This window comes from Suricata suricatta, chromosome 9 (assembly GCF_006229205.1).
Source record: "Suricata suricatta isolate VVHF042 chromosome 9, meerkat_22Aug2017_6uvM2_HiC, whole genome shotgun sequence".
Lineage (NCBI taxonomy): Eukaryota > Metazoa > Chordata > Mammalia > Carnivora > Herpestidae > Suricata > Suricata suricatta.
Genome location: NC_043708.1, coordinates 26,219,222 through 26,229,903, shown reverse-complemented (window position 1 = coordinate 26,229,903; position 10,682 = coordinate 26,219,222). Strand labels below are relative to the sequence as shown.

Sequence of the window (10,682 nt, the reverse complement as noted above, 5' to 3'; positions counted from 1 at the left end):
TCATTTCAGATCTAGGAGCATAAAAACTGGGTTCTCTAAGTAGGATTTCCACAAATTAGAGAAGCGTGACATTGTAGCACCACTGATAATTCTGTGATCAGCTGACCAGCTCACGTTCATTATCTGTGCCTTATACACTTCTCCTTTCTGGTTAAATCGGGGAAGGGCCTTAATTAATCTGAGAGCCCCAGTTGCTACTTTGGGTGGCAGTATCACTGGTTTGGCACAGGTACCACTAATTGATCCAATGTTGGAAAGAGTGAATGTTCCTCCTGCAGAGCCCATTTCTGAAGGTGGCTCAACTCAGTGGCGATCTCAGATAAAGAGCAGATCTGAACGTTTCTCACATTAGAGACAATCAACCCCTCTTCAGTATCCATTGCTATCCCAGTGTTCTGAGAAGCCTTGCATGTTATGTTCTGGCAGTTTTTATCCACAGAAGCATTACGGATAGGGAACTGTGGTAGTCCCCAGAAAGCAGCCTTTGAGAAGAAGGGCATAAGGAGAGTTTAATTCCACTGGCAAAAGCAATGGGTTTTAATTCTTCTCGTAGCTTAATCAGCTCAGTAAGGCCAACCTCATCACAATACCCAAAGTGAGGTATCTTCAGGGCCACAGTCATGGTCTTGACTATTGCTTTGTGAAAGCCTTTTATGGGTTCTGTTTTGTCTTTGCCTGTGAATACCGGAGGTTTTGATACCAGTGTAGAAATAGTTCTGTCTTTTGGTTTGGGTAGAGGTGGCACAATTCAGCTTTTGGGGAAGGAGGTAATATAGCTCCAGACTACTTTTCCAAATAATTGAGAATATCTTCTTTAAGTATTCTGCCATCTTTTCTGGAGCCAACAACTTTACTCAGCTTAATATTGTTTTCCATTGCTAGACAGCAAACCGCGGGAGTGACGGAGTTTTCTGGCCCTTTATCTCTTGGTGTGTGTGTTCGTCATGGGACATGGCAGGAGTTTCAACAACATCTTCCTCTGAATCTTTTAAAGCTTCTGTTTCTATGTCTACTAATGGCTTTCCCACATAGGCAATATGGTCTAAATTATAATACAGTTTTGTTTTGGTTTAAAATTTTTTTTTTACATTTATTTATTTTTGAGAGACAGAGCGTGAACAGGGGAGGGGCAGAGAGAGAAAGAGGCACAGAGTCTGAAGCAGGCTCCAGGCTCTGAGCTAGCTGTCAGCACAGAGCCCGATACAGGACTCGAACCCACGAACCATGAGATCATGACCCGAGCCGAAGCCGGACGCTCAACTGACTAAGCTACCCAGGCGCCCCTATAATACAGTTTTTTTAATGACTCAATCATAATGACTAGTGATAGTAACAGAAGCTTTATCACTTTGAACTTCACAGATGCTATCAAACTGAGACACTGTATTTCCTTTTACATACCATTCATTCTTTAATAGTTATTTCTCTGATCCCTTCTCCAATGTCTGAGAGTTTGAATTGAACAATCTGTCCCTGCAGAGAGCGGCAGTTGTTTTCAGCAGCTGATGTGGATGACTATCCTTAAATGAAGGATAATCGAAGAAACACACATATTTTGGCTTCAAAACATGAACATTACTACAGGTTTGAAAGTAGCGAACACAAATCAGCTGCCTGGCATTCTGGCTCCAGGTTCTCAGCACTCGCACTGCAGCCATCTTACCCCTGGGTCAATCTTTGTAAGTGAACAGGTACTTGAGGCACCTGGGTGGTTCAGTCAGGTAAGCGTCCAACATCAGTTCAGGTCATGGTCTTGCAGTCCATGAGTTTGAGCCCTGCCTCAGGCTCTGTGCTGACAGCTCAGAGCCTGAAGCCTCTTTCGGATTCTGTGTCTTCCTCTCTCTCTGCCCCTCCCCTGCTCGCCCTCTGTCTCTCAAAAATAAGTAAACATTTAAAAAATTTTTTTAATGAATGGGTGCTTGCCCAATATATAAAGTAAAGAAATTGAAGCATAGGAAGCATAGGAACAAAAGCCTGGAGACATGGATGTTAATGGAATGACTGCTGGCCTGCTCAGACAACTACCAGAAGGTTTTTTGTAAGGGAAAGAGATCTATACCCATATCTGAGGCTCCAGAGGGAGGACGTGTTTAGGAGGGGGCCTTATATGACATGCTAAAGAGCTTGGACTTGATTGTGAGACCAACAGGAAGTTACTAAAATTTTAATAAGGTGAATAACATCATCAGTTAGATATTTTAACTGATCACAAGGTAGTGTAATAACAGACAAAGATAATTGAAATAGAATAGAAAGTCCATAAATGGTTATATTTATGGCAAGTTGGTGTGTTATCAAGGTAGTATTTCAAATCTTTGGAAAAAGGAAATTTTATTGGAAGGCCAAATAGTGTGGAGTAATTCTACTGCGGTTAGAATCTGGATTCCACCAGTTAATATCTGTATAAGTTGGGCACATTACATAACCATTTGGTGTCTTCCTTGTTTCTTCTGAACAATGTGTTGTCTAAACCTCAAAATGAGCCTGATAAAGTAGAATTAAATCAAACAGTACATGCCACAATTTAAGAGTTGTTCAGTCATGTCAATGATTATTCTATTATCATATGGCAAGTTGGCTATCCATTTGAGAAAAGTTTTAGTATTCCTATTTCATATCCTTAATGAAAATACATTTCAAATGGATGAAAGATCTAAACTTTTTTTTAAAGCTATAGAAGTCTTAGAGGAAAAACACCAAAAAAATGCCTATTATCTTTGGATAGCATTTTTTAGTAAGGTAGAGAACGTAAAAGCCATAAAAGAAAAAAATGGTAAGTGACTGTACTAAAAGTACAGATTTCTGTGCAAGGCAGACCCCCAAAATTAGGACAAGTGGCTGACCAAAAGATCTTCCAGTGGATAGCAAGGGTGTGAGGAAATGAGTACCATGTAATGCTGAGAAGACTGCAGGCAGGTATAACCATTTTAGATACCAGTTTGGCAGGAGCCATTAAAATAAAATTTTGTAGATATCCAGTGACCCAGATTCTATTTTATTGGTTGTTTATAGGTATTATACAGGCAATTTTCTTTAAAAGACATGGTCAGTAGGTGTACGTGCATAAGTATAAGATAAATCTGTAAAGAAACATTCACACATGGGTACAAGAAAGTATCTAGGAGGGTGTTCACTGTACCACTGTTTATAATAGAGAAAAATAGAAAGGAATGTAAATTTCCCTCAAAAGGATCTTAACTATGTTACATTTATACAGCTGACCCTTGAACAACACAGGGGTTGGGGGTTGATGACCTGCACAATGAAAATCTGAGTGTAACTTTTGACTCCCCCCAAATTTAATTACAATAGCCTACTCTTGATTGGAAGCCTTAGTGGTAACATACAGTGAATAGAAGTGTGTTTTGCACATTATATGTATTATATACTATATTCTTACAATAACATATGCTAAAGAAAAGAAAATGTTAAGAAGATCATAAAGAAGAGAAAATATGTTGCTAATGCTGTATCGGAAAAAAAAATCTACATATAAGTAGACCCATGCAGTTCAAACATATTGTTCAAGGATCAACTATACTATGGAATGTCATGTACATTTAAAAAGAATGAAGTAGATGGAGCGCCTGGGTGGCTCGGTTAGATGCGGACTTCGGCTCAGGTCATGATCTTGCAGTTCATGAGTTCGAGCCCCGTGTCAGGCTGTCCTGACAGTTCAGAGCCTGGAGCCTGCTTTGGATTCTGTCTGTGTGTCATCTCTGCCCCTCCCCTGCGCATGCTCTGTCTCTCTGTCTCTCAAAAATAAATATTAAAAAAAAAATTTAAAGACTGAAGTAGATTTAAAATGGCAAAGGACTTGAATTCAAAGACAGTTCACTAAAGAAGATAAACAGATGGCCAACAAACACATGAAAAGGTGCTTAACATCATTCATTAGGGAAACGCAAGTCAGAATCACAAGGAGATACCACTTCACACCTATTCAGATGGCTGCTATTAAGAATAAATAAATAACAAATACTGACAAAGATGTGGAGAAATTGGAACTACTGTGCACTGTTGGAAATGTAAAATGGTACAGTCACTATGGAAAACAGTGTGGTAGTTCTTGAAAGAATTAAAAATAGAATTACCATATGATTCAGCAATTCTGCTCCTGAGTATATACAAAAGAATCAACATGGGATCCTGAAGAGGTATTTGCACCCGTGTTCTCAACAGCACTATTCACAATAGTGAAGAAGTGGAAACAATCTAAGCATCCATCAACAGATGAATGAATAACTAAAATGTGGTGTATACATGCAATGAAATATTATGCAGCCTTAAAAAGGAAGAAAATTCTGACATGCTACAACATGGATGAACCTTGAGAATGTTATCCTAGGTGAAATAAGATAGTCACCAAAAGACAAATACTGTGATTCCACTTATATGAGGTACCTACAGGCACCAACTTTATAGAGAAGAGGTAGAAAGGTCATTCCCAGAGACTGGAGTGCACAGGGAATGGGGGGTTTAATGGACATGGAGTTTCAGTTTTCCAAGATAAAAAGAGTTATGGAGATTGATTGCACAACAATGTAAATGTATTTAAAAACATTGAACTATATACTTAAAAATGGCTAAAATGGGGGCCACCTAGGTGGCTTGGTTGGTAAGGCGACCGACTCCTGATTTCAGCTCAGGTCATGATCTCACCATTTGTGAGTTTGCTCTCCACTGCCAGCATCAGGCCAGCCTGGGATTATCTCTTTCTGCTTTCTGTTTTCTTTCTTTCTCTCTCTCAAAATAAATTAAACTTTAAAAAATAAAAATGGCTAAAGTGGTAAATTTTATGTATATTTTACCACAATTAATGATAATAGGAGCTATATTGCTTCCCTGGAAACAACTATGACCTATGTTAAGGAAAATGAAACTACTTGCAGAGGGTCACCTGTGTGGCTCAGTCAGTTTAAGTGTCTGATTTCAGCTCAGGTCATTATCTCACGGTTTGTGAGTATGAGCCCTGCATCAGGCTCTCTGCTGTCAGCACAGAGCCTGCTTCAGATCCTCTGTCCCCCTCTCTCTGTGCCCTTCCCTGGCTTGCACCCTCTCTCAAAAATAAACATTTTTTTTAAAAAGCAACTTATAGAACAATTAGGTATAGATGATACCTGTTTTACTTTGTTTTAAATCACAAATATACATAACTGTTTATATGATAATACACATATATGGGTAGAAAAAGGTCTGAAAAGAACTATTTTCCTATACTCCCTTCGCTGCTAACAGAATTCCTCTTAGAGAAGACCATTGTCACAGGACTAGATTGTGGTTCATTCCTCCCCCAATACATAATATGGATGTTTCATCTTCCTGGTTGGACCAATCAGAATGTTCTTACTCCCTTTGCTGTTGTGATTATTTCAAACCTGGACATCAAACTCAAGCCAATTAGCCCTAGCCAAAGCTTTTACTGGAGAGTTGAGTTGCTCTCTTTTTCTGTTTGGAACTGAGTGATCATATTGGCCAGACATTGGAAAAGCTGACCTGAGTTTTACTTCTATTGTATAGTCAAACCTAATCCTAACAAACCAAAACGTTTTTTGTCAAAACCCAGTAGACTGGACCACTGGAGATTTGCATATTTCACTGTCTGTAAGTCAAAAAAGATAAATGCAGAAGACAGGAGGGAAGAAGAAATAATGGTAAATAGAAACATAAAGTAAGATGGCAGAGAAAAATCCAAATGCACACGGCTCATGATGAATGTGACCAGCTAAGTTTTCTTATTAAAAGACAAATGCATTGGATTTTGTAAAATTTTTTAATGTTTATTCATTTTTGAGAGACAGCATGAGTGGGTGAGGGGCAGAGAGAGAGGGAGACAGAACTTGAAGCAGGTTCAAGGCTCTGAGCTGTCAGTAGAGCCAGACTCGTGGCTCAAACCCATGAACCGTGAGATCATAACCTGAGCTGAAGTCAGATGCTTAACCGACTGAGCCACCTAGGCACCCCAATTGGATGTTTTTGAAATCTTGTGGCTGTGTGGTATTATAAAAAATGCCTAAAACAGAATGACACAGCTAGAAATGATAGATTGTATACTTAGCTTACAACCCAGTAATTCTACTTCTAGGGAATCTACCCAAGAGAAATGAAAATAATATTCACACGGAGACTTGAATATTAATATTTATATTATCTTCATTCATAATAGATAAAAACTGGAAAGAACTCAAGTATCCATGGACAGGTAGGTGGGTAAATTGTGCATTCACACAATGGAATACTATTTAAAATAAAAGGAATGAACTGATACAGCAACATCAATGAATCTTAAAATTAAGTTGAGCAAAAGAAGCCAGACACAAAAAATACACTATATGATTCCACTTATATGATGCTCTAGAAAAGACTATAGTGATAGTAAATCATTAATTACCTGAGGTGGGGGTAGGGGTTTGCTGTGTATAGACACAAAAGAATTTGGGAGGTGTTTGGAAATGTTCTGTATTTTTATTGTTGTGATGGTTACTTGGATATATTGATTTATCAAAATGCATTGAAAAGTACACAAAATAAGTGCATTTTGTTCTATGTAGATTAATTATACTTCAGTTGATTAAAAGATGGGAAAAGATATGCAAAAAGAATATGCTGCTTGAATATGCAAAAAAAATACTGAGGTTTTCTTGGTGGCCTAAAATGTGGTCAATTTCATGAAAGTTCCATGTACAGTTGAAAAGGAGGCACAATCTCTGTTATCAGGGTAAAAGTTTAGTATTTATCCATAAGATCTACCTGATTGTTTAGGTCTTCTATATCTTATTATTTTTTACTTTGATCTGGCCTCAAGCTGAGAGAAATACTTTAGAGTTTCCTAATATTAGTATATTTTATCTAATTCTCCTTGTACTTCTTCGAGTTTCCACTTGCTGAAAGTTGCTATTACTATTTTGTGTGTGCAGTTTCATAACTGATATATTTCTTGTGAATTGTAGCCTTTAGCATTATAATGTATGCATTTTATCTGGCTTAATGCATTTGGGCCTGAATCCTATTTTTTTTAATACATTGAAAAGAGGATGCCTGCTACTCTTTCTCTTTTTTGTAATGCATTTCCTTTGTATATACCTTTAGCTATCCTTTTATTTTTCGCTTTTTTTTCCTGAACCCTTTATCCCAAAATTGAGGCTTATCTTGTAGACAGTACTGCTAGTGACCAGTCATTTCTATGTGTTCTTTTCTTTTTCCTTATCTGAATGAGAGTGTTCACAGTGATTGTCCTGTTCCTATTCCACCAATTGTATACTTAGTACATGAGGGCGGATAATTTTCCCTCTTGGTGCATAGGTCTTTAAATCAAAAAAAAAGCTGCACCTGCTGATAGGGATTCTACTACATATATACCCCCTGCTGTAGAGACTGCTGTTCTTTACCTAGATATCCTGGACTTTGAACATGATGTCACTACTAGGCAGGATTTTGATACTGTCTTTGGTGGAGAGGGTTGTGTGTATTTGGCTTCTGGTAAGCAAAGTGAGGAAGTGAGGTCAACATTTGGTAACTAAAACGGTAAAGTGTAGCAGTCATTTGTGCTGTTCAGCAAATATTTCTGACTGTTTCACGGACCCAGAGTAGGACTGCTGTCCCCTGCCACCTTTCAAGTTAGGTGTGGCAAAGTGAGTGAAGATGACATATTCATTTCTAGACAGAAGCTTTAACAGTCACTGTGTGCTGTGCTCCCTGTTTTTTCTTGACGGTCATGAAAACAGAGATGGAACCTTGCTTTGCCCAGATCCCAGCCTAATGATGGGAATATTAGAGTAAATGGTAAATAGGGATTTGTTATTTTAAGCTATGAGATCTGGGTTGGCTTTTTGCTTGTTTGTTTTTATTACTGTAGTGTAACTTAGCCTATATCAACTAATAAAGTACCTGTTTAAAAGTCTGAATTAAAAACAATTAGACAAAAAAAAAACAATTAGACAAGAAAAAGAAAGAAGAGGCATACAAAGAAGTAAAATTATCTTTCTTCACAGATGATGTGATCTTATATGTAGAAAACCCTAAAGAAACCATTTTTATTTTTATTTTTGAAGTTTACTTATTTATTTTGAGAGAGACAGAATAAGCAGGGGAAGGGCAGAGAGAGAGAGAGAAAGAGAATCTCAAGCAGGCTGTGTGCTGTCAGTGTGGAGCCTGATGTGGGGCTTGAACTCACGAACCGTGAAATCATGACCTGAACCAAAACCAAGAGTCAGATGCTTAATTGACTAAGCCACGCAGGCGCCTCTATTTTTATTAAGTTTCATATTGCATTAGTTAACCGTTTCAGGTGTACTAAGTAAACCATTTTTAAAACTGTTAGAACTAATTAATGCTTTCAGCAAAGTCTCAGAATACAAAATCAACATGGAAAAATTAGTTGCATTTTAATATACTAACAATGACCAGTTCAAAAAAAAAGAAATTGAAAAAACAATCCAGTTTAAAATAGCATCAGAGGATAAAATACTTAGGAGTAAACCTAATTAGGGAGGTGAAAGACTTGTACACTGAAAATTACAAAACGTTACTAAAAATATCAGAGGAGATACAAAGAAATGGAAAGACATCCTGTGTTCTTGGATAGAAAGACTCCATATCATTAAAATATTCATATTATCCAAAGAGATCTATAGATTCAATACAATTTCTATCAAATTCCCAATGAGATTTGTTTGCAGGAAAAGAAAAACTGCTGAAATTCATATGGAATCTCAAGAGATCCCCAATAGTGAAAATAATCTTGGAAAAGAGAACAAAATTGGAGACTTCACAATTCCTGATTTCCAAACACACTATAAAGCAACAGTAATCAGGACAGTGTTATACTGACATAGACATATATAGACCAATGGAACAGGATAGAAAGCCCAGAAATAAACCCTTGCATGTATTGCCAAATGATTTGTGACAACGGTGCTGTGACTACACAATTGGGAAAGGACGGTCTCTTCAACAGATGGTACTGGAAAAAACTGGAACTCCACATGCAAAGGAAGGAAAAGTGACTCTTACACCATAAAAATTTTAACAAAAATTAACTCAAAGTGGATTAAAGAGTCCTTCTTTCAAAGGAAACAGTCAATGGAGTGAAAGGCAACCTATGAAATGGGAGAAAATATTTAGAAATCCTACATCTGATGTAAGGACCCAACAGTCTCCATGACAGGCTTCAGGAAGCCTCAGAGAACACAGAACAGAGTCTCGCCTCTGATTGGTCCGCTCTGGATGCCAAAAATTGCATATTCAGAAAGACAATCCTACCTCTGGTTGGTCTGCTTTGAAAACCAAAAATTTTCATAAAAGGGCATGGCGGACGACTTCCCTTTCTCAGGATACACCTTACTTGGGCTCACTCTGTAATTGGTTAATTTTAAAGATACCTCAAATATTGTGATTGGGTCCCGCCAAAAGTAACAATGTTCTAAATAATATGTATGGCTGAAACTGTTGTCAATACCATCATCTGACCATGATTGGATTACTGTACCTATGTCACAATCTCTTGTAACTCCCTCTTATAACTTCCCCTTCCCAAGCCCATAAAAACCCTGCTTCTCCCTTGTTCAAGGCTCTCAGCACGGATCCACTGCACTGGGGAAGTCTGTGAGCCCGAACTTAGGTCAGGCGAGCCTAAGCCGTGATAAAACTGCCCTTTGCTTTTGCATGCGTGACTCAGTCTCCCTGGTGGTCTCTGGTTTTTGGGGACAATATTGCGATCTGGGCATAACATTGACAAGGGATTAAAATCTGGAATTTATAAGGAACTTCCACAACTCAACAACAAGAAAGCAAATAAAACCCAATTTAAAAATGGCAAAAACTTGAATCAACAATTATCTGAAGAAGGTAACACAGATAACCAAGAAGCACATGAAAAGATATCCAATATCACTAATCGTAAGTGAAATGCAAATCAAAACTGTAATGAGATACCACTTCACATTCATTAAGATGACCACTATCAAAAGAACAAAAATAACAAGTGTTGGCAACAATGCAATCAATATCAGATTAATTGGAACACTTGTCACTGTTGATGTGAATGTAAAATGGTACAGCCACTGTAGAAAACAGTATAGCGGCTTCTCAAAGAATCAAAAATAGAATTGCCATATGATCTGGCAATCCCATTTCTGTGTATATATCCAATAGCATTCAAAGCAGGATCTCAAAGAGATATTGCACACCCATGTTCATTACCGCATTATTCACAATAACCAAGAGGTGGAAGCAACCCAAATATCCGTTGATGATGAATGGATAAAGAAAATATGGTATAGGGGCACTTGGGTGGCTTAGTCAGTTAAGCGTCCAACTTTAGCTCAGGTCATGATCTCATGGTTTGTGGGTTTGAGCCCCGTGTCAGGCTCTGTGCTGACAGCTCAGAGCCTAGAGCCTGCTTCAGATTCTGTGTTTCACTCTTTCTCTGCCCCTCCCCCATTCATGCTCTGTTTCTCTCTGTCTCAATAATAAATAAATATTGAAAAAATTTTAAATGTGGTAGAAACACACAGTGGAATATTATGCAAACTTAAAAAAGAATGAAATCCTGTTACACTCTACAACATGGATAAATATCAAACATTGTGCTACACAAAATAAGCCTGTCACAAAAGGACAAATACTGTGTAATTCCACTCATGAAATATCTTAAGTAGCTAAAATCAGAGACAAAATAGAAA

General features: G+C 37.8%; 1 pseudogene; it reads right to left on the bottom strand.

Moving 5' to 3' along the window:
* On the bottom strand, positions 1-1,658 carry LOC115301755 (annotated as a pseudogene).
* Between the last annotated feature and the right edge of the window lie 9,024 nt (positions 1,659-10,682).